At 34.7% G+C, this 24,947-nt stretch overlaps 1 long non-coding RNA gene across 1 annotated transcript in view; it reads right to left on the bottom strand.

Annotated features, from left to right (window-relative positions):
- Positions 1-7,138: 7,138 nt before the first annotated feature.
- LOC145279090 (uncharacterized) overlaps positions 7,139-24,947 on the bottom strand; it is a 31,330-nt gene continuing 13,521 nt past the window's right edge. Inside the window, exon 2 of the long non-coding RNA XR_013868393.1 lies at positions 7,139-12,863. This is a non-coding gene — a long non-coding RNA (uncharacterized LOC145279090). The remainder of the gene's footprint in view (positions 12,864-24,947) is intronic.

Here is a 24,947-nt window from a genome sequence, read left to right as displayed (position 1 = left end):
CGCGGCTCATGTGCCTTGGGTCTGAGGTTTGGCAGGGAATGCATCCGTGTATTGTTTCCTCCACCAGTCTATCGATTCCTGGGAACCATACATTTTCCCTTATCAGTTGTTTGGTTTTGACCATGCCCTGGTGAGATTGATGGGCTAAATCGACGGATCTCTTCCTCAATTTTGAGGGAATTACAAGCCGGTGTCCTCGAAGGACGAGACCATTGTGTGTTGAAATTTCATCCTTGAATAGGGAAAAACTTGACAGCTGGGGATCATTCCATCGTCCATCTTTAACAGCACCCTTGACCTTTTGTAACTGGAGGTCCTGTTCTGTGGCTTGTTTGACTTCCTCAAGAGTTAAAGATTTTGGTATTATATTCTTAGCTATATACCTTATGTAGGCTTCTGCTACATTGTCTTTAGATGGTATGTGTTGTGGGTGACGAGTCAGATAGTCTGTAGGGTTTTGGTCATCTTTCCCAGGACGGTATACCAGGTTGTATTGGTAGGGCATGAGACGAAGACGCCAGCGTTCAATTCTTGTTGTTATCGGTTTGAGACTTTTCACAATCCCAAGAAGAGGTCGATGGTCGGTGGTGATTTTGAATCTCGCTCCATATAAGTAGAGATGAAAATGTTCAGCTGCATATACCACGGCTAACATCTCTCTCTCAGTTTGAGAGTATCGTTGTTCTACATCTGTGAGGGCACGACTGGCATAACATAGCACCCTCCCATCTTGTGTCAGAACTGCACCTAACCCAACTGGGCTTGCATCTACCAGGATGTCGGTGTCTTTCTTCGGGTCGAAATACGCCATCACCTCAGCTCCAGTCAAAGCTTCCTTTAACTTGTTTGCAGCTGCTTCTTCTTCTTCTGTCCATCTCCAATTAGCATCTTTTTTTTGTGATCCGTCTCAGTGGTTCACTAATAGTAGCATAATGTGGAATAAATCGAGCCACATACTGTGTCATGCCCAAGAATGATCTGACTTCACTGATGTTCCTTGGAGATTTGCATTTTGTAATAGCAGAGATTTTCTCTGGGTCAGGGGACACTCCATTCTCACTGAAAATGTGTCCGAAGAAAGTCAGTTTCCGTACAGAAAAAAGGCATTTTTCTTTGTTCAGCTTGGCTCCTACTTCTTGTAGACGTTTCAGGGTGTTCCTCAAGCTGATGTTATGAGATGACTGGTCACGTGCATATATTATTATGTCATCTGATAGGTTTTTCACTCCTGGGATGTCTCTGAGGAAGTCTGATATAGCTTTTTGAAATAGTTCAGAGGCTGCATTCACGCCAAAACTTAGACGCTTGTAACGAAATAAACCTGCATGTGTGGCAAATGTCGTTATATATCTGCTGGGCTCTTCCAGTTCTAGTTGATGATATGCATTGGAGAGGTCTAGTTTGCTGAAAACTGTACACGCATTTAAGTCCGCTATTAAGTCGTCTATGGTTGGCATTGGATGTTTAATCCGTTGAATGGCTTCATTTGCCTTTCTCATGTTGACGCAAGTTCGTACGCTACCATTTTTCTTGGGAACTACGACAATCGGGCTAACCCATGGGGTAGGTCCCGTGACTTCCTCAATCACATCCATTTCTGTGAGACGTTTGAGTTCTGTCTTCACATCTTTTCTCACATGGAAAGGTATCCTGCGGTGTCGCTGAGTTACGGGGAAAACCGATGAGTCAATGGTAACTTAATGGTAACTCCAGAAATTTTTCCCATCTTTCCATCAAACAGTGCATGGAACTCGTCTTGAATTGGGACCGTCACATGGAACGTGAAGTTAAACGTTATCATTCCCAATGCTTCAGCAGAATTACCGCTCAAGAGGTTCTGCAGTCCAACTAAAGGATTTTCGCTGTCGACCTCAAATATTTTAGCCTTACAGGATTTATCACGAAATTTTATGCTCGCATTGATAAATCCTCGGATGGGTATGGCATGTTTCGACCTGTACGCAAATATCCGGGTCGTTGTTTTGTTTATACATGGTTTGTGTTTTAAACCATCATATATGTGTCCAGCAATTATGTTTACGCTAGCACCCGTGTCTACCACAAACATTACAGGGGAATTATTTACAAGGGAGGTAACTTTTGGTGTCTTATTTGACGGTGTTAATTTCATCGAGTATACAGACTCGTCACTGGACGTAGAGGGAGATATCGGATTATTAACAAGGGCAGTAACTTTTGGTGTCTTAATCGGATTATTGACAAGGGCGGTAACTCTTGGTGTCTTAATTGACGGTGTAGATTTTACCGAGTAAATAGATTCGTCACTGGATGTAGAGGGAGATATCGGAGGAGGATTGGTGAAACGAATTACTCTTACCGGCTTTGCTTTGCATGCTCTTGCAAAGTGGTTTTTCTTGTGGCAATTCATGCATTCTTTTCCTCGGGCTGGACAAGTCGGGTGTGTAGCAGAATATCCACAATAGTGACATGTTTGCTGTCCGCCATCTTTTTTTTTGTCCACCTCTTGGTCTGTTCTTCGAGGTGTCACGGCGACTATTTTGCTGCGCTGTCCGCCATCTTTTTTTTGTCCACCTCGTGGTCTGTTCTTCGAGGTGTCATGGCGACTATTTTGCCATGAGTGTCCACAACAACTGTCTTTACTGTCGTTGACGTTGAAATTTTCATTATTTCTACGTGTGAGACGCGTGCGGTTCTCGTTGCTGTAAATAGCATGTAATTCATTTCGTTCCATGCCTGCAGCACACGTATCAGCCAGTTCTATTGCCCTAGACTCGTCCAGGACTTGTTTCAGCGTAGAGTTGTCTCTTAGCGCCTTCCTTCTGACTTTAGAGGATGTGCACCCCTGCAAAATTTGGGTTAGGATCTCTGTCCTTATCTTCAAACTCGCACGTAGTAGCTAGAGTCCGTAATCGTGCATGGTACTGGTGTAAACTTTCGTCCATGTTTTGCATAGCCCGTCGAAATTAGAAAAGTTCATATGACGTGTTTTTTTGCGGCGTGAAATGATCCGTGATTTCTTCATCGTTTCATACTCGCCCGAAACTACATTTGCCGTCGTCCAAAATGTTTGTTGCGCCTATGTCCTTTTGCTGGTCCGTGAATAAAATGGAAAATATCAAAGACTTCGTCTCCTGCATAGTGAAGAAGTGTTGCTTTTTTCCTTTTGTCGTCGCAAATGTCCATAGCAACAAATAAATTTTCTAACCTGTCTATCCATTTTTTCCAGCGAACGGTAGTCGTGTTTTGGTCCGCATGTACGCTGAAACTTAGAAAAACTGGTAATCCACCGCTGGCCATTTTTTTTTTTTTTTGTATTAATTCCGGAAAAAAAAAAAAGATTTTTTTTGTATTAAATTCCGAAATGTAACGTGAGCTCGTCACGAAAAATTCTCGTCGCCAGATATAATGTCGGGGGTTCCCGTCTCGCGGGTATAAAACAATACGAAAGAATAACAACGCACGCATTAACATGTTAACAACAGCTCGGTTGCAGTCAGACTGGCGGCCAAAACATACTTTATTGAAGAGCGCACATAACTAAGGGTAGATAACTCCTAGAGTTATTTCCCTTGATTGGGGACATCACCGCATTGTACTGTTGTAATGTTTTATTGGATGGTTATTTGTGTTTATAAGCTGCTGGTTGCGTCTGCGAAATATTTGTGTTTTGTATTTTGATTTTTCTTTCGATTAATGGCTTCCTCTGGCAGTTTTCTTTGTAGAGGTGAGTTGTGAGTTATTCCGTTGATGTGGGTATATAAGGGAATGTGTTTTGATGTTGTCGTGTGTGTTTAGGGTGATCATTTGTGTTATGTCGACAAACTGGGGTTTTCTTCGCGTCGCCATTATTTTCATTGTCACTGTTCCTGCTGGTGTCTGGTTTATTCATATAAATATGGAGGGATATGCGATATAACAGAGTAAAATAAATTGATCTGATTTCAAAGAAATTCAAACTTGTATTTAAAAAAAAAACAAACATCCACACATTAAAGTCCGAGTAAAATGAGCACATTATCATCTATAAACAGTTATACTGCAGAGAAAAGTCTATTTCATCGCCGGCTGGATCTAAAATCGATAAAGCTATAGTAATCGCTACTTTTCACTTCAAACGAGTGAAGATTTGAGAAGGTTCGAGATAATGCACATAACTAATAGAAAAAACGGAAAAGTTAAAAAGTTGCAGAGAGAGACAAACAAGAAACATAAAGAACTAAAGTGTGGGAGTTGAAACTCCCAGGCTAACTCGATTGTCGCCCTTTAACTCTGATAACTGGAGAGTGACAGTCATGTGACTTCCTGTTGCTTATCTCTCTCTCCCTCTTTTACACTGAACTCTCGACCAGTCAATATGTAACGAAGAGCTGCTCCAGTGACATTGGCCACACAACAGTGCTCCTGACTAACCCGCCAGCCTCTCACCAATCGCAAGTTACGTTACTCATTTCTCAACGAACTCTTATTCTTTCTATCTATATTCTTAACATTTCTCTTGTAAATAAATCTGTATTCTTTGGCTGATATATACTGGCATGTTTTCGTCATCATTATGCGACTTTTTGCTTTTCAATCACACTACCATTCAATTGATACAACCAACCATGGGGATGGGATCGTCTATAACACAAACAGACCATCCTGTCCCCATTAAAAAAAGTAAACAATAGCAGCAAAAGAATGAAAAGTAAGGTAGAAATAGAAACAGTACAAGCAAAACAGGACCTTTGAAAATAATGAAGGCAATTTGTTTCAAAATATAAACAGAAGATTAAAAACAGAAAAACTGGAGCAAACAGAAACAAAACTTCACTGGAGCAAGATATGAGAAGATCGACAAGATCTCAATAGCATTGCTAAATGGCTGAAAAATCGAAGAAGTAACGGGTACTATTAGAAAGAAAACCCTAGAGACAACTGTAAAAAAAAAATGCTACATACGGAAGCAACAAATCACGACGGAATCTGATTAAAAAATTCGAAAACATGATGGACGTACCTGAATGGATAACCAAAGGTTGAAACATATTGATGCAAATATACACAGAAAATGAAACCATCCCAACAACTACAGATCTATAAGTTGTTTACGAACCATATGTAAAATTTTAACAACACAACTGAGAGAACAACTTTACTACTCCCTTAATAATCGTTAACTACTTTATAAGAAACAGAAAATGAACCTTTGTAAATAATGAAAGCCAATTCTGTCAAAATGCAAACAGAAAAAAATGTTATGTTGTTGGGGGTCATATTTATCATATTATGTGTTTATATCAGATGAGTGTATATCGTCGGGGACACATTTACCGGACTGATATTTGCATCTGATACATTATTGATGGTGGAAGAGACAGTTACCACTAGAAGGGTATTGCACAAAGTTCATCTACAGATGATAGACAAACCCAATGACGACAAAGACAAGTTTACAATTATAAATGACAATTCTATATTCTATCATCTGCATGATTCATGAATCAGGAGCTGAAGCTCTCATGATTACTTGGTATCATATCGCCCCTTCCACTCCAACGGGCATCAGCTCCCAGTCTGACTAGTCGGTCTTTACTGCTCTCCGACCCTGTCTGCTAACTGACTCGAACCCATCTCAACATATTAGAAATTCCCTTTCCTTTTTGACGTCAGAGGCGTGGCCAACAATGTGATTCGTTCACGTGTTCAAATTACACATGCACCTAGTCACATTTTGTAAAAAAGAAATTCCTAAATGATTTGTTTCATTTATAATCTATTTATTTCATCATTATTTAGCTTGTATTGTCCATTCTTTTAACTGACATTTAATATCCAGTTATTTCTAAAAGAATGAACAATTGACTGCATTCCTAAATTGAATATCTCTATTATCTTTTAACTCCTGCTTACTGAGTTCGATTCTATCCTTTTCCAAATATCATTTTCAAACAAAACTATTTAATTACAAAGGTGTCCCTTTTTGTATAACAATCCTTTCCTTACTCATTTTCTAAAACTTTACGCACTTTAAATTCCAGTACATATTTTCATTGAATACAACTTAACAAAGAAAGATCAGACACCATAATTAAAAAAAAAACTTTTTAGTCAGCCCTTTTCCAAGTAACTCCATCTGCTCTCCGTGGTATATTTCTTTTGGGTGTAGGATAGTACTTCCTATGATCTATATCAGCTGTTTAATCCAGTCACCCTTTATGCCATAAAACGAGGTCCCATTTTACCTCTTTACCAACCAGACAACTCATCGTCCACTGTGTCCTGACTCTTTCTTTGCATGGTTGTTCTACTAATTAGAGCTTTGTCTCATTTTTTATCTATTTTGGGAAGGGGACGTACATTAAATCTCTACTTAAATCTTTGTAATTCACTTCTAATTTTCAAGATATACATTTTCATCATAATCATTCACTCGAATTCCCTAGCTTGGATTCTTAGAACTCAATGAAAAGATATCAGAAAACATTACCCTTAACTAAATAACCCCATTTCCCTGCTCCAAATTCCTACTTGCACACTGAATGACGATAAATTTATGCAATTTTTTCTTTCTCTTCCATTAGTGTCCAAGATGCAAAACAGGGACATCCCACATACATTCATCTCTAAAATAATTATAAGGTATCTTGTTACATCTTTTCTTTCTACGTATTTATGGCATATTTTTTACATTTTCTTTCTTATTACGCTGAGTGATCTGCCCTTGTACTGACTTTCCTTTGTCATCTATGTACCTGAAGACTTCTTGTATCTACTCAAAGTCTGCATTTTTAACTTATTGTGTCAAGATTAACCATTTTACTCGAAGCCATTATTGCAGCCTGCTTTAAGTCTCAACATAGCAGATGTCCATCTGTTTTTTTTTACAGGTGCACCCAGTGCTGTTCCCTGGCAAGTGACTTTCTTGTGAACAGATATGGACAAAAAAAAATCAAAAAGGAAAATTCTATCTTTATCACATCCGAAAACCTGTCAAAAATACTCGTTTACGTAATTTTTTCTCTAGTCCCCTCTCTAAAATTATAAATTATTTCTAGGCCAACAAGTCATCATTTCATATTTCCTCATAACCTGTTTTTTTCACTTTAATATATATCTACTAAATTATGGCTTAAATTCCTGGTGACAAAATTTACAATACATTTATGAATTCAAATTCTTTTTTCTCAACAATATTTATTCAGACATGTCAACAATTTTCTCAAAAAATTGTCATATTAACATTTTCACATGCATTAAGCAATTTATAACAATTCAAAATATGTTCTTTTAGACATCAAAAGTTCAGTATAAGTTTCCAATTTTTTCTGAAGAACAACAATAAAAGTTCTGTTAAACACAGGAACACAAAATTTTTATGTAATCATTGCACACTCATATAAACTCACATTAAAAATTGTCCTTTATTTGAAAAAAAAAAACAGAAAGCTGAAATGTTCACTATACTCAGAAAAATGCCTTTTATTTCTTCGCATCTTTTTAGAAATAATAATAAACACGCGATTAAAAGTACATTTCAGTTTTATACAAATTTGGATTGACAGATGATCTTTCACAATTCCCTACATTGACAATATTTCCAAAAATTATTTTATCAATGAACTTTATTATCGTGTAATTCATTTTGTGTTTCCTTGTTTTTTCTTACAATTAACTGTCTTTTTATTTTTGGCATATCGTCTCCTTTTTTAATACATTTTTTTTTGTCCAACATTAAAATTTACACAATCACAATTTCTTTTTTCTTCATGAAAATATTTCATGGCTGATTACGGCCCATTTCTTAATTATGCTTTAAATATGCACTTTTTTTATTGTCTTTTGCTTCTTCTTTTCAAATCATTTATTTTAGATTTTTATTATGTTTTTTTTTCTTTGTGGCATATCATCTTTTTTTAAATACATTTTTTACTTTCGGGTGTGACTGTATAGTTTTACATCAAGTTTGTTTGAACCTTTTTTCTTTGTGTTTTTTCTTCACATTGTTTGTAGTTTCCAGGTTCATTACCTCCTTCGAAAACAGGACAGGTTACGGCAACCAAATTAACATACAATGTTGTGTAGCAACATATCAGAGGACAAGACATTTATGTGACACAGCGCCGACACGGCACCAAAACAGTCATATTACGTAGTCAGGGATAGAAGGATATCTATTGTTCTCCAAAGGGCACGAGCTAAATGTATAAATTGTATATATTGTTTAGCCAGGGGATATGATATCAACGTATAACCTGGGTCATGTTGTATCAGAGAGTTATCACACGGGTATATATTACAGATTACAGTTCATATTTTCATAAAGGTATCATTTAATTATAAGAATGATACATGCTTCATACCTTTTCTTTCTTGAAGAGTTCTATTTTCACTGCTGGGCTCTGTGATGTAAGATGAAATGACCAACACAATAACCAATTGACATTTGTTCTTCCTTCTTTTCTGAGCCTACAGAACACTTTACATGTTTTAAATATAAATTTATTTCAGCTATCTCAAGGGTCTTCACAAGGAGTCTGCATTACGGGTCTACATGCTTGTTTTTTACAGCTCAGTTCCTGGCTTGTTTAAAGCATGTCCGTTCACTTCCATGACCAAACTCAACTCCTTTCTCTAACCTTCCCGACCTCTTGACTTCAATTCAGTTATGTCGTCATTCAAAAGTACGTCTCCCAATGTGTGACTTTCCACATGCACCATCCCAAGTTAATTTTGTTTAACATAACTAATTTGTAAACATCCTCAACTAACCCCCATTGCTATATTTTATTCTATAAACAATTTTAACAATATCACTGGATAGAGAGATAAATAGATAGACAGATAGGTAATCATTTTCTGCTTCTTTCAGAGCTTCCCTCTTTATGAGAGTGCATTCCTCTGGTATATATTTTCCAACCTGGGAAACCAGAAATCACAGGTGGCCAACTGGAATAGCTTTCTTTCCCTTAAGAAGGTTAGATTTTCTTATTCCTCGAGTAACATCTGATTTGATAGGTCAAACTTTGAACAATGGTAGCAAAACAGCAGTACCTTCTTTTGAGCAACAGTCCATGGTGAGGCCTTTAAGCCTCCTGTGTTCCTTTTTTTGGTTTCTGCAGTTGTTGATTGTGAGAGGCCAGGATATTTTTTATCAAGCCTGGCAATATTGTTTTGCTTACCTCTTCCTGTGTGGTGCATGAACGAATTGAGAGGCCCTTTTTATCCTGGGTGCCGGCCGGCTAGTACTTTCTTTTGTTTATACTTTTATTTATTTTGTCTTTTTTGAAAATTTGCTTAGGGTTTATTTCCTGTTAGAAGTATCCTTATATAAGGGTCTTTGCCCTGACAAACCCCTATAAAGAGAGACCGAATACATCTAAGAATCGTGTCTAGTAGGCATTCAAGTTTCTCTCCACTATGTGTTCGCATGTGTCATTAAATCATTTTTCTTTGCAGAAGAAAAGCCACATACTCAGCAAGAATATGATTTATCTTGATTATGTGTTCGCATATGTAACATGTTTTTTTGTTGTAAAAGATGAGGAACATAGCTCACAAGAATATGGTTTCTCTCTTCACTTTGTTTTATTTTACTTCAGTCGAAGTTCTCAGAAGTCAAGGGGTCCACTTGAACTCTATATGAGATACATAGATATTCGAATGTTCTATTAAAGTTCTTTATCTCTCAAACATTAGGTTAGTAAAGAAATTGAGAACATAATTTTCCTCTCTCCGATTAACCATTTTCATATGTTGTAGTATATCTTTCATTTTGGTCTCTTGGTCTTACTGGATTCCAGGACAAGAATTTATCTAGTCTGGTGGAGTTTCCAGCTTCGTGCTATTACTTGAGGTAACATCACTTGGAGAAGGTGCATCATTCCTTAGAAAAGCTAATGTTGGTTAGAAAGGAGATCTTATTTGGGCAGCGAATACTATGTGATTTTGAATATTTGGTCAGGGTTTACTTCTATGGAAAAAGTATCTCCATGCCAGGTTGTTCTGACAAACCCCTATACAGAGAGACCTTAGACGCTCGAGGACAGTGTCTAGTAGGCATTCAAGTCTCTCTTTTTTTTCATTTTTCTTAAACTTTTTCTTCTAGGGGATAGGACATCCAACCAGATGTCTGACATTTACCCCTATTTTAGTGAGTCCAACCAAGAGATCTTTTCAGGATTCTAGCCGTCCCTTTCAGTGCAATCGTTTGTATTTCACTTGCACTTGGTTCACCGGGTATGCTTGCTATGTACTTTTTAAAAGAGCAAACAAAAAAGCGACCGTAATAGAGGTCAGTGTACCCAATGATACAGGGCTCAACAGAGTTGAAAGGGAAAAGATAACAAAGTATCAAGGACTTATGTATGATATGAGACGAAATTGGAAATTAAAAGACGTTTCAATTATACCAGTCATCATAGGAGCAACTGGGCTTATGAAAAAGAACTTTAAAAAGTACATTCAAGTCTCTCCAGTATGTGTTCGCATATGTGTACTTAAATAATATTTATTTGCAGAAGAAAAACCACATATTTCACAAGAATATGGTTTCTCTCCAGTATGTGTTTGCATATGTCGCAACATGCTTTGTTTTGTTATAAAAGAAGAGCAACATACCTCACAAGAATATGGTTTTTCACCAGTATGTGATCGCATATGTTGCTGCATGCCTTGTTTTGTTATAAAAGAAGAGCAGCATACCTCACAAGAATACGGTTTCTCTCCAGTATGCATTCGCATATGTTGCAACATATTTTGTTTCTTTGTAAAAGAAGAGCTACATACTTCACAAGAATATGGCTTCTCTCCAGTATGTCTTCGAAAATGTATCATTAAATCATGTTTCCTTGCAGAAGAAAACCCACATACTTCACAAGCATATGGTTTCTCTCCAGTATGTGTTCGCATATGTTGCAGCACAGAATATTTCTGTGTAAAGGAAGAGCCACATACTTCACAAGTATATGGTTTTTCTCCAGTATGTGTTCGCATATGTTGCAGCACAGCATATTTCTGTGTAAAGGAAGAGCCACATACTTTACAAGAATATGGTTTTTCTCCAGTATGTGTTCGCAAATGTCTCACCAAATCATTTTTCTTTGCAGAAGAATAGCCACATACTTTACAAGAATATGGTTTTTCTCCAGTATGTATTTGTATATGTTTCGGCATGCTTTCATTTGTTGTAATACATTACAAGAATATGGTTTTCAGCAGTATGTGTTTGTATTTGTTTTAACGTAGAATCTTGTTGTGTAAAGGGGGAACAACATACTTCACAAAAATATGGTTTCTCGCCAGTAAGAAGTTCCGATGTAAAAAAGCCACACATTTCACAAGAATAGTTTCTCTTCAGTATGTGGCAACAGTGTTTCAGTATAAAAGAACTACAAACTTTGCAAGGATAGTGTTCTTTTTGGCATCAGATTCATTGTTCATTTAGAAAGAAACCAAAATATTTAAGATTTATGTTTTTTATACTTTTAGTTGTATTTTGCAAGAAACAGAATGAATTAAAAAATATTTACATATATTCGTATATTTTGTGTATTTAACATCAATTATTCATTGAATTGAAGTCATGCTACTGATATTCACGTGCAAATTTTACTTGCTTTTAACAGTGTGCCAGTGTTGCTGACAGCTAACTTGGCATCTTAGGATTTGAAATAAAATAGATCTGATCTTCTATCTATGCAGATCGTTGGAAACAGAAAATCAATTTTATATTCAATTAATTTTTATGAATCTGATATAGATAATAATAAAAAAAATGATGAAAATTTCAGGAATAAAATTAAAATTATAATTTTAATCAACACTAAATTTAATTTAGTATTACGGGTGACTGAAATTCTGCTTTATTAATGAATCAAAGTCAATTATATTCACATGTGTGCAACTATGTTATGTAATAGGTTGATCACAAGAAAGTGCCGATCCATCTATTTTTTTTCTATTTCTGTATCTATCCATCTCGGTCTATCTAACTGGAGATATGGACGGGAGATGAATATGAAGAATATTTATAAGATCTGTCAAAATATGGTAAATCATATTATAGACATGTTTACTGGAAGAGCTGGTCAGCTGATCAGATCTATGTGCGAGTCACGTGATCAGGTTAGCTGGAGATTTGAGAGTTGAAGTTTGATCATTGAGCAGAGCGGACAGTTTAGCAGGTCGCCCCGTCCCCTTCACTGGGGAAGGAGCTGACGTGTGTGAAAATAGAGACCTAGAAGTAAATCATGCAAGCAAAGATATTTACTTTGCCTTCTGCGATCGGCACCTAGAAAGTGAATAAAAACTATATAAAGCAAATCATCGTCTTGGAGTCAATGTGCTTCATCCAAACAGTTTCCAGCCTCCCCTCCTAGAACAAGATGAATTCCAGGCGGACAAGATCAACGACGCATGTAGTTAAGGTATGTCCAAAATACATGTATCACACACACCCACCCGCATATGAACGATTCAAAATAGACAGAAACATAAGTGAAGAATCACCAACAATAGACATTTAGGATGAACCCTTTGTCCCAAGTGTGCATATCAACATTTAGATGATTATACAACAGATTGTTTTGGTGTCTTTTTGCTATACGATACTATAACATGTTTTATTAAAATTATATTTATATATGTGCAGGACTAGTCATATGAACTTAAATGTGTGTTATATGCCCCCATAAGCAGTTGCAAAAAGTACTCTAGTTTAGTTTCTATTGATTAAGTCTAAGAATAAAAGAAATACGTTCACAGTTTATAGGTATTTCTTTTCCAATATATTATCAGAAAATGCTATTTGATGAAAGAAAAACGTACAGTTTAAAAATATTCCTTTCATTGCAGGCTTTTATCAATTTGCATTTGTTTTCTTGTATTGATTGCTGTATATTCTGCAAAATTCAAAATAAATTAAAAAAATTAATTTCATAAAAAGATGGAAATTATATACATGTTGTGAACAAAATATTTTTCACGTTAAGTAAAGACAGTTTTTGTAATTAAAAATATCAAAAATAGGTTTAATCACAATGGGCTGGAGGCCAAAAATTTATTAAGAAATCCTCAAATTCATTATTGCTTCATTAAAAAAAATACTTTTGCAATACTTATCCATAACGAAAATGAATGGATTCTTTTTGTATAGATAATATTTAACTAAATTTTCACAAAATTATTGACATCCAAAATGTAATGTTTTTAAAAATAATTTGCAAATCTTATTCAGTTTACAAAAGAAATAAATTCTTACACTTCCACAAATTTATTGATATGTGGAACTGTACGGAAGACAAGAAATACAATAATATTAAAAAAAATGTTTTTTTTATTTATATAGAAAAGTTTTCTACTAGTTTAAAAAAAATTGAAAAAGTATACCATAATTTCAATATATCTGACAATTATAAGAAGTTCATTAATTGAATAATATTTTCCTAATAAAACGGACATGCTATTTTAATTAGAATATTTTTGAATAGGGACAATTTAGATTTTACGTTTCTCTAAGACATCCATACTTGGGATTAGTTTTAAATTCAGTAATACTCTGAAATTGTTAATGACGTCTGTTTCACAATGTCTTCTTTAAAATATAAGTAATTTTGTAAAAAAATTGTTTACATCTTTTTATTTTCTTTCAGTATGTACTGCCTACTGTGACAAGTTTATTGAATCTCTGAAAATATTATTTGGATGAGTGGTTGGCGAGCACAATGCCAATCTCGTCTATTTTTTGCAGTACTGTCCATCCATATTTCTTCAAAATATTTGTTAGTAGAAATTATACTATTTTAAGAAAGAAAATCAAAATTAGATTAATCCGATTTTTAGCACTTAAAGATAACACTTTAGTAAAAGTATTTTTCTTACAGAAAATAATAGATTTTCACCAAGATTTAAAAAAATAATTGGTTCATTATATGCTGTGATTGTTAATTTTTGTTACTCATGTTCACCCCAGGGTATATTGTAACTTGATAACAGCAATTATGTGAACCATTTTCACATATTTACAGGGTCCATGTAATGAAATGAGTATGATGTTGGTTACATACCATTTCAACTCCTGCATGTCAGTTCAGTCATGGAAGCAGAACGAGAATTAAAAAAAAATCTAGCAATCCCGGGGAGAAAGTATTAGAGTAAAAGACTTTTTTTGTCTAGAGACTTCTAGGGGTAAAGGATGAAAATTTGTAGCTAAATAGGCTTGTTATTAGTGATGGCTATTGATGATTGAGAAGTCTTCTAGCAATTGTTAGTCAGTGGCATTAAATGTTACAGACATTTCACTACAGATCGTTTTCTTAGTATTCTGCCATTGCCTTATAATCTGTTTTTCATTAATATCTCTTAGAAGCATAGTATAAGTAGCAAATACAGCCATCTCACACAATTTCCGAGAGATCATTTATGAATATCAGGAATAGTAAAAGTTGAAGCATTCCACCTTAATATTATGCTGTTTTAATGTACATTCATCAAGGATAATCTGTATTTTCTCTTGTCTATAAAGGATATAATTCTATTTAGTATTCGCCCATTAATACCTCATGGTTTAGATTTTATTAGGAATACTTCAGGCAAAATTTGCTCAAATGCTTTTGATATATCAAAGGCTACTTCCCTACTTTCTTCTGCCTTATCCACTGTATTGTATATATGGTCAGATTCGACCATTAAAATATCTGTAATATCTGCTCAGAATAAATCTTTTAATGAAGTTGTTTATCTTTTTCTTCTGAGAGGCAAGTCGAGAATGGGACAGTGTAAGGGAAAGAACCATAGAGAAACTATGAGTGCAGCATCCTGTTGCATCTGTATAACTTAAGAAGCCAAGCATAGTACTGTTGTGGATATTAAAAACACCAAACAGGTATGAAAGCATTACAATCTGAACCACGTCTAAGCTTCTAAGAGAGAATAATTGGTTATCTTAGAATAGTTCTGCATCTATATTTTCAAAGACATGGTCGATTATGGTAGAGTGCTGAGTCATGGGACAATGTTAGCGTTTTTTTCGGGATGTCATTTAATTTTTGCTTAGAATGACATTATATAATGATAGTTTAGGTATGTGGTAGAATGGGTTAGGCAAAGTGGCTCTTTTTGATACAAAATATGAACATACAAGTACACTATTAGCCGAGTCTTGTCGACTAAATGGTTAGGACTTCTGCAGTGTCATTCTGAAACAACAGCCAAACAAACTGTCAAACCTGTATCCTTAAACTATCAATAAAGAATATTGCAGACCAGTAAAGCAAACCTAAGTGGCAGGGAATCACCCCCAATTTGCTCAGAATGGTTTTGGGTCATTTTGACTTCATTTTTCGAGTTGAAATCAATGGAAATATTTTGTTTCAAATCGACAGAATTATGCAGGATCGGGTCATGTCACATGGATGAAATTGTTTGAGCCCATGTTGAGTCATGTATATGACATCATTCGGTTTCTATTTCATCCATGGACACATGTTGTGTTGAGTTGTTTCAATGGAGTTGTTTGGGATCGTATTGTATCATTTTGACAGTTTGGGATTGTGTTGGGTTGTTTTAACCAGTTTTTACCACAGCATTCTTTATTAAGAAATTTTTATATAAACACTAAAATGAACTTATTTTTGTGTATAATATTTTAAGTCGTGTGGGCAGGATGGGTATGTATTTTAACTGAATCCATATGGCCTCTAAACTTTTTTTATTCATTTTTTATGTATTTTTTGGGCCGTTAGCGTTTAGGTTACTGTACGTTGATAACTAAACAATGAATTGGTTGTTTTCAATATCCAAATTCTTTTCGACAAAAAATAAAAACTTAAAATAAAATACCTAATCTTTTATTGTATTAAACATCAACTTAAGAATCTTGAAAATAAAAATGAAAAAAATTGTAATACAAGAATATTAAGAAAAAATATTTTTAAAAATTGGAAACATTCTACTAACCATTAATTTCGAGAAGTATGGATGGGCAACATTGTAAAAAAAGAAAATGACAAAACTTGCATCCCACCCACCACATTCTACTAAAATCTAATATATAAATCTCACCATGTCTGTCTGTCTGTGTATGTCTCCGTTTTTCAAATTGTATCTCCTCCTGGACAGATGGTTGTGGATGGTAGGCAGTAGCTCGAAAGATTGCATTTTTGGTGCAGAATTTTATTAAAGCTATTTACTCCATTAAAATATTTGCTAAGGGGTTAAAAAAAGGGTTCAAACTTGAAAAAAATGAACCTTGGCAAGTGTAGCGCCATGGCATCTTTCTGTGTATGTGTACATCCTGTAACACATACATCTATTTAGTAAATTTACCACTGTTTTAAAGCAGTTGTCCCTTTGGTGCAGTGGATAGCATGCCCAACTATGAACACCACTGTTGCAGTTTCAATCTCCACCATTTTTTCCTTTTTATTTTTTTTTTCTTATATTCCGATATTCTGGACTTTTAAATGTTTTTATAAAATAATTAAACAGGAACACTTTCATAAAAAATATGCAAGAATGTTTTTGATGTACATATATATATATATATATACATATGTATATATATATATACAGGGTGACCCAAAAAAACGGGCCCCAACTTTAATTAAGGCCCGTTTCTTAGTGTTTTGTCCGAATGAAATAAAACTTTGGTCATAACTAGTTTATTATATTCAAAACATCAAATCAAAACACTAAGGTCTTTGGTAATGGCTCTCATCTCCTCCCTGATGGCTTCCTTGAGTTCTGTGATGGCTCTGGATTTCCCTCCGTAGACTCTGTCCTTAAGATAGCCCTAAAGAAAAAAATCTGGGGGGCTTGGGTTCAGGCTATGGGGTGCCCACTCAAAATCAGTCTTGAGACTGATCACTCGGCCTCCGAAGTTCTCTTTCAGCCAATCTCGAGACAGGTTTGAGATGTGAAAACTTGCTCCGTCCTGCTGGAACCAAAACTTGCTCATGACCGACCGGTAGATGGTCTGGAGCTCACTCTTGAAGGTTTTGAGGACCTCCATATACCGCTCCTTGGTGACTGTCACTGCTGTGCCAGATTATTCGATGAAGATTGGTCCGATGATGCCTCTGGCCGAGATTGCAGCCCACACCTTGCACTTAGGAGAGTGCAGGTGCTTGGTGGCTACTTCATTGGGTCTGGAGGATCCCCAGAAGATATTTGTCTTGAAGTTCGCCTTTTCATCAAGATGGAAGTAGGCTTCATCTGAGATCCAAAGGAGGTTAAGGAAACTTGGTGTCTCCTCGATCTTCTCGAGCATCTTGACTGCCATAGCCCTCCTCTGCTTCTTGTCTGCAGCTGTAAGAGTCTGCAGCGTCTGTATTCTGTATGGGTAAGCCCTGATATTGTTCACCAGCATTCTCCTGAAAGTCTCACGGGACATACCGAGGGACTGACTTCGCTTACGCACAGAGCGTTTCAGACTCTGCTGGAGAGACTCTCTCACTCTTTTGACCAGCTTGGCTGTTCGCTTCTTGGGACGTCCGGAGCGGCTTGGACAGTTCTCTTTGGCAGCGTTGAGGTTCTCCACGGTCCACCCAGTTCTGAATTCTGCTTTTGGATGGAGTCTTTTCACATTCGAACTGACGCATGAAACTGTCCTGGGTTTTCTTAAATGAGTCTGTCTTGTAGTAAAATTTAACACAGTGTATTCTTTGTCCCAGCTCCCACTGGGGTCTTTTTTTTTTTACATGGTGGTCACCACTTATCAAGGCCCGGAAGCCACTCAGGGATAAGGGTTATTGCAAGTACAGTACGTTAGTGTGGAGATTTAATGAAGTGTTTACTTAAGAGGGCGGTTCATTAGGAATTTGTTAACATTGGACTTGAAGACATCCAAGTTGTAGTTAGGTGGGAAGCAGACAGACGGAACAGAGTTCCACAGGAGTCTTGATGTACTCACGTATACATATATATTTGTATATATGTATTAGTGTTGGGACGATTAATCGGAATCAGAACTTTTGGGGGTATTGGAATTGGTTTGGGAATGAGAAAAATTTTCAATTTTTTAAGTTCTCTCTATCTGGCCCAAAATATACCCCTGTTTTCTGAGATGCCACCATAAATAGTACTCTACATGAATCCTTGATGTAGTTTTCACAGTACCAAGGTACCAGGAATCCTGATAAGCAACAACTATATATTCACCAGTTGATGGTAATTTTTGCCATTTCTATTCTGTTGTTTTACTGAAAATTCAACTATGTAAACAAAGAAATAAAATGGTAATTTTTTACCTTGTTTCCACCTCAATATTTAACATGATTACTTTTATAAGTCTTAGGATATGCTGGAAACTAATATCACATTTAAATTTTCTGCAAATAAGTAGTTTAATGTCATTTCTTACATTATAGCTGGTAGCCATCTTGGTACGCGTAAGCGCACAAATGTAACCCTGAGAAACTATGGCCACTGGCAATAACATAAGAAATGACATTTCTTAATATCCGCAAAGCTACTTATTTGCGGAAAATGTAAATGTGATATTCGATTTCAGCATACGCAAAAACCTTAAAAGGTAGTTATTTTAAAGAAAAATGTTAAGGTAGAAACAAGGTAAAAATTTACAAAATGCATCACAATGAAATTCTTTATTGAACCGCCTTATTATTATTATTATTATTATTATTTAGATATCCTCAGTTAAAAAAACGGGTTTGTTTTACAGATTCCAAAAAATTGTCTTGGCAATGAGTTAAAAATAAATTCAAGTTTCATGATATATTTTATTTAATTGTTAGGTGAAAGTACAGAATACTTAACAAAACAGCCTTCCTTCCCCATGTTAAGAATGGGTTTCTAAATAATAACGTTATTATTTCAGCATGGTAGTATAAGTGCATAAGTACCTTTCATTTGTTATATATTTGTTTTTTTATTTTTGAGTTTTTTACCACTAAAAAAAACACAATTCTATCTTAAGTACAAGTAAGAAGTTCTAAACACCATGATTACAGAAACGCATGTACTTTGTACTTTTTGTTGTTTTTTAACACTTTTAGTACATGTGTACTAAAAGTGTTAAAAACAACAAAATAATATTGTTTGGAAATCAAATTTGAAAAACTTTAAAATAATTTTTTTAAATTGAAAAACTCAGAATAAAAAATGAAACTGATTTTCTGCTTTCGTTTTGAAAGCAGACAAAACAGGGTTTTTTATTCTTTAGTCAGCTGAGTGCATAGCAATCCGTTTTCATCAAGCAGGTTTGAATTTCTATAAAAGATAACATTTTAAAGAAATTTCCGCATAATTAATAATTATCAAATATTTACATATTATACATGAAAATAATTCTGAAACTACTATCTCTATGAAAATGGATGATATATACCGATTTATCTTATCAATTTTGAAATATTCTTCGTCAACTTTACTCGGTCGTAACCTTGCTTCCTGTGGTTGTAAAAATATAAATCAAAATCCAGTAGAGATGGACTTCTATGCTTATATAGCCTGTACAATTTCAGCCATATCCAATCAAATTTGACCCCGCGCATATGTATCCAAACGTAACGTATAAAATGTAAACATTGAAAAACAGTTTCCCTTTTTTGCTGTAGTCATTTTTTTTACCGTTTTTTTCATTTATAACTTCGGGCATAAAAACACTTAAAAGAAAAATAAATTGACATCATTGGAATGCTTATTCTATTTTCTTTCCATCAATGTAATTCTTTTAAAAATTGACAAACAAATAAAAAAGATATGACTTGTTGAAGCACATTAGGTATGTAATATTGCCGATGTCCACGAAAATACAGCATATGCTTGTAATGCTATTAACATCCATAAAGAATTGAATGGTCCAGAAATGATGATTATTTTACATTAAATTTATATTCTAAACTGACCTCCCACTCGAAATATTAAAATGATTGCTTTTCTTTCCATCAAGTTTTCTAAAGGGTTTCACATGTAATCACCTAAAGAAGTAACATTTCATTTAGAAATAGAGATCTAGCTGAGTGTTAATCTATAATTTTTATTATTATCATCATTATTTGCATCTCAATTTTGTTTTTGTTTTACAGTAAACCAAATCAATTTAATAACCCACTAATTTTTATAATTAAAATAATATTTGCGCTTCATTCATAAAGAAGGCACTGAATAGTAAACAAAACCCATGTAAAAAATAGTTTTCTAAATAGTAACATTATTATTTAGAAATTCATTTGTAAAAATGGGAGGAGGCGTTGTTGAATATTTTGTTCTTACATTGTTTTCTTATTTTGTATTCTAATCGTTGACTAGTTTCAACTGTTTTTGAAAACTTTCAAGTAGTATACGTGTACACTAACAACGAACTGATACAATTTGATCTGGCTTTGTTTTAAATCAAAATAAACCTTGTCTTATAATTATCAATTAATTACAAGGAATTTCAGAAGAATATATATGCGGAAATTGGTGGGGGCTAGTGTAATAATTTTAAAATTTACAAAAAACAACAAACCTCTAAAGATTTATAAAGTTGAAAAGAATCGGAAATTTAGAATGGAATGAGTAATTGTATCAGAAGCGAGAAAACTTTTGGAATCGTCCCATGACTAATATATATTATTTTATATTATAATATATATTATTTTTTTAGATTTTCGTCTCTCTGGTAGTATTTTATAAGATTAATTTGTTAATAAATACAATTTACATAGAAATTAAGACAGACGTTTAGGAAATTGACCTCCATCCTAAATTCAATAGTATACAAATTTTTTCACTTTACAATTCCTGTGTTGCAATTACAATAACTGTAAGTCACACTTCATATTTCAACATACTTCACAAAATACATAAAATCATAATAATAATCCAGAAAAAAGATTTGTGATGTACATACCCGACACAGAATGAAAATGTCACATTCCAAAAGTCACTAAACTTTGAACATATCGGTAATTTTTCTTTGCTGTAAATCATTTCCTTTTTTCCCATTTTTAGTAATTTACATAGATTAATATATGAATTAAGATTTTTTTGATTTTAACAACTTTATAATTGTGCAATTCTTGCGTTGAAATTATAATATTTTTGAAAATCCAAAATTCCACATATTTAACAATAAAATAAAAATTTTAAATATTCTAGAAAAATCTTCATGATGTACAATACACATACCCAGCATGGTATTAAAACGGCATACTCCCAAAAGTTACATAATTTGATCAAGTTGTTATTTATTTTTCAGAAAATTATTTCTTTTGTTATATACATAGTAAATCATGATTAAATTATGAATTAAGCTGATATTCACCACTTACTGCTATTTATGTCAGTTTCTTTACACCAAATAAGCTAACTCGATTCGTAAGATTTATTCAAAGTTGAAATTCTTACTAAAAATATAATTGTTTATTTTTATTACAACTTTAGTTTGAATCCTAATTTAGTCACGCAAATTATTGACAAGGATTAACTTCCAAAACAAAATGTCAACAATGATCTTTATTCACCTATTTATTATTAAAAAAAACAAAACAAAAACTGTTGAACAATGGACTGTTTTCTTCCATAAGTTAAAATTGCTGCAAAGGGGTCAAAATTTAAAGAAATTGGAACTTGGCAGACGACTTTAATTTCCCTTATATGCATGCGTGAATAGAAATATGCGTTAATGTTAGTTGAATTTCACTTATTTACATCCAATACATGAGACAACTAGAGTGCTATAAGTTTTGTTCATCGATTTCGAATCTAATCGAATGAACCAAAATCATATTTTTTTTAACTTTTGAAATCACTAACATTCATTGGATATAATGTCAACTCTTAAGAATTTACGTGGCTCAAATAGGAATGCATTCCTTAAAAAATATCATTCGATAACGGAAAACCTATACGTGTTGTCGTTAGTTAAGAAACTAATTCATTGAATTGCAACATACCTTTTTTTCATTTTGAACAGCTTCATTGGGTACACTCTCAACTTGAAATACTGTGACTCAAATAAAAATTAATTCCTGAAAAAAATATTGTTCGATCATGAAACCCTACATGTTTTGTTGTCGAATAAAAAATTATTGATTGAATTGCAACATATCTTTCTTTTCATTTTTAACTGATTTGACTTATTACCCATATATTTTACCAATTGTTTTCGAGAATATTTTGACCGTATTTATTTTTACATTCAGTGTGCAAACATATTCATAATATGTTTTAAAAATTGATTTTTTTATTAAACCTTTTCTTTCTTTATTATTTTACAATGTAAGATTTACAAGAACACTTAAAAAAAGCTTTTACACATTTTTATTAGATGAGAACAATAAACTTAAACCGTTGCCTCATTTCTATTACATGACAAAAAACCTTTACAACAGTTATTAGCCAACCAGAATACTACAATGCAAAAAATATGCTAATCTTTGATCAATCAATAAAAACATTATCATCAACCCAAACAATGGAGAGATAAAAGAAACCCATCAGAAAGCCATGGGCAACCAAACTGTGAAGACTGGTCTGTTAAAGCGACTGCCATGTCAATTTGATGATGGATGCCTTGGTCAAGTGATTACGGGTGTTTGTCCTATTATTGCCTCAGGTGTGAGTATAGATATTATTGTTGCAACTGGGCCTTCCACAAGTAACTTTTTAATTGCAGTCTCAAGTACTGCCATGCTGCATGATAAATACAAGCTTAGTTTAGCAAGGAAAGCACAGGACAAAGGAAATGCAAAAGACTCCAAGACAATCTTTCAATGTGAACATTGTTTGAGAAAAGATACTACAATTAAAGCTGCGTTGAGAGCTTCTGAGACTAAAGTTCAGCATAGTATTCATTTGAAATATGATGCTGCAAGAACTTCAGTTAATAAAGTGCAATGTGCAAACGGCTTAGCCAGAGATGCTGTGGCTATGGCTTCTGCAAGCGCTTAGAGCATAAAGTGCAACACGTGCTCTACAGAAGGGTAGTTTCCAAGATGTGCTCTACAGAGGAACAGTTTCCAAGTCGTGCTCTACAAAGGAACAGTTTCCAAGGCGTACTCTACAGAGGAACAGTTTCTAAGGCGTGCACTACAGAGGAGCAGTTTTCAAGGCGTGCACTACAGAGGAGCAGTTTCCAAGACATGCTCTACATAAGAGCAGTGTGGGTAAAAGTGCTCACTCATTTTTATATCCTACTTCACAAAATAAGAGAATCAAAAAACTGTCTTTCCTATCATGTACTGCCTTTTAGAAGTACATAAATAAGTTGGCCATCTTGACCCTTCTTTTCTCACGGAGCAACACAGGTAAGCCCTTCATTATTTTTGCAGATACACCACATACAAACCATTTAGCCAGAGATGCTGTAGCTACAGCTTCTGCATGACTGGGGTAAACAACACCTGCTAGAAATATGCGCTTAGATAGCATGTTGCAATATAATGCAAATTCACAAGGCATTTCTAGAGTTACAAAATCATGTTAGACTTTGAAAGCTTTCAAATATTTAGCTGACTCCAATTACTATGTTCATCCAGATATTCAAATTGGTGGCATGAAAAAAAATTGTTCAATGAGCCAGGCTAAAAAATGGACAACTGAGACTTTGGGCATATGTTGTTCTAATGGCAAGGTTTAACTCCCTCCTTTCATGAATACTAGCGGGGGGGGGGGGTACTCGGCGTTGCCAAAAGTGTTTTTAGGTGTGTGCATGGGGGGGATAAGTAATAACCCTGAAACGATGTTAAAAAAATCGGAAAAACCAAATAAAAAAAAAAACAGCGAAACGCTGTGTGTATAGGGGGGGGGAAGTAAACTAAAGAAAAATAAAGAAACGTTGCCCGCGTGTCTAAAGATGTAAAAGAAAAAAAAATAGTTTTGGTCGTGAGGCTGGATTGAACCCGGAACGTGGAGGTGAAACTAACTCCAACCACTTTACTGTGTAGGCCAAGAGTAAAAGGAATTGATTATAATGTTAAAATAAGGGTTATAAAGCGAGTGAAAGAGGTTTGATTGACAGATAGCCACTAAATGAGGTCATTGCTGGAGCGTTACGAGATGATGTAGCAGTATTTCGTTTCCTGTCTAGACATCTCTCTCTGTCTCTCCCTCTCTCTGTTTGCATTGTGTATGTGTCTGTGTGTCTCTCTCTCACTTTGTCTTCCTTACTCTAAAGACTGGAAACTTCGATCGTTAATATTTTTTGTAAGCGTTTTTTTTACTTCACATTTTTGGCTTGTTATTTTTCGTTTAATTATCGTATCTAACTATTTTGAATGTGTTAATAACTTTGTTAACGTTGCCATAGCGTAGAAGTTCATAGTTTAGCTTGTGTAAGGGTTAATTTTTTTTTACCGATAACATGTTTTTTTAAATTCAGACTGCCATTAGAGCTGGCTGACGTCAAGATCACGTGACATGACTCAGCGGGTTTTAAATACAAGTTGACTCAAAATAAACGTCCCCGTGTATACTTCATGTAGAAGAGTTGGCGCCCGTATTTTTTGGGGCAGTTATAAATCGATTTAAAAATATGTAATGTTTAACATTAAAATGTCACTTTTTTGGGCCCCCCCCCCCGCTACAGAAAATCGATCAGTTGACGCACTTCTGATGGTCCTTTTGGGCTAATTTTTCGATATTTTTCGTCCGGAGGGTGGGGCGTTAAGATGATACCAAGTTTGTGAATTTTTGTTCCGTCGGTCAAAAGTTTTTAGCAGACACACAAACATAATACATTTTCGCTTTTATATATATATAGATTTCACAACCATTGAGGCAGCTGCTTACTGGATCTAATGCTGAATCAAGAAGTTTCCTCAAAGAAATTTGACACTACAATTCCGCCTTCCAAATGACTTTATTTGGGTCGAGTTACAAACATGATGGTGGATTCATGCCAACATTCAATGTTAAGGGACAAGTACACCACATGATTGGATCATTGCACCCCGTAAACAATCAAGAACCCATATACCTCCAAGTCTACTTTTATGTCTTATTACCATCAACAGGCTGCAAAACGTAACTCAATTGCA

This window comes from Euprymna scolopes, chromosome 1 (assembly GCF_053919585.1).
Source record: "Euprymna scolopes isolate OS-2025 chromosome 1, ASM5391958v1, whole genome shotgun sequence".
In the NCBI taxonomy this organism is placed as follows: Eukaryota; Metazoa; Mollusca; class Cephalopoda; order Sepiida; family Sepiolidae; genus Euprymna; species Euprymna scolopes.
The sequence above is the reverse complement of the archived record's forward strand: the minus strand, read 5'-3'. Positions and strand labels throughout refer to the sequence as shown.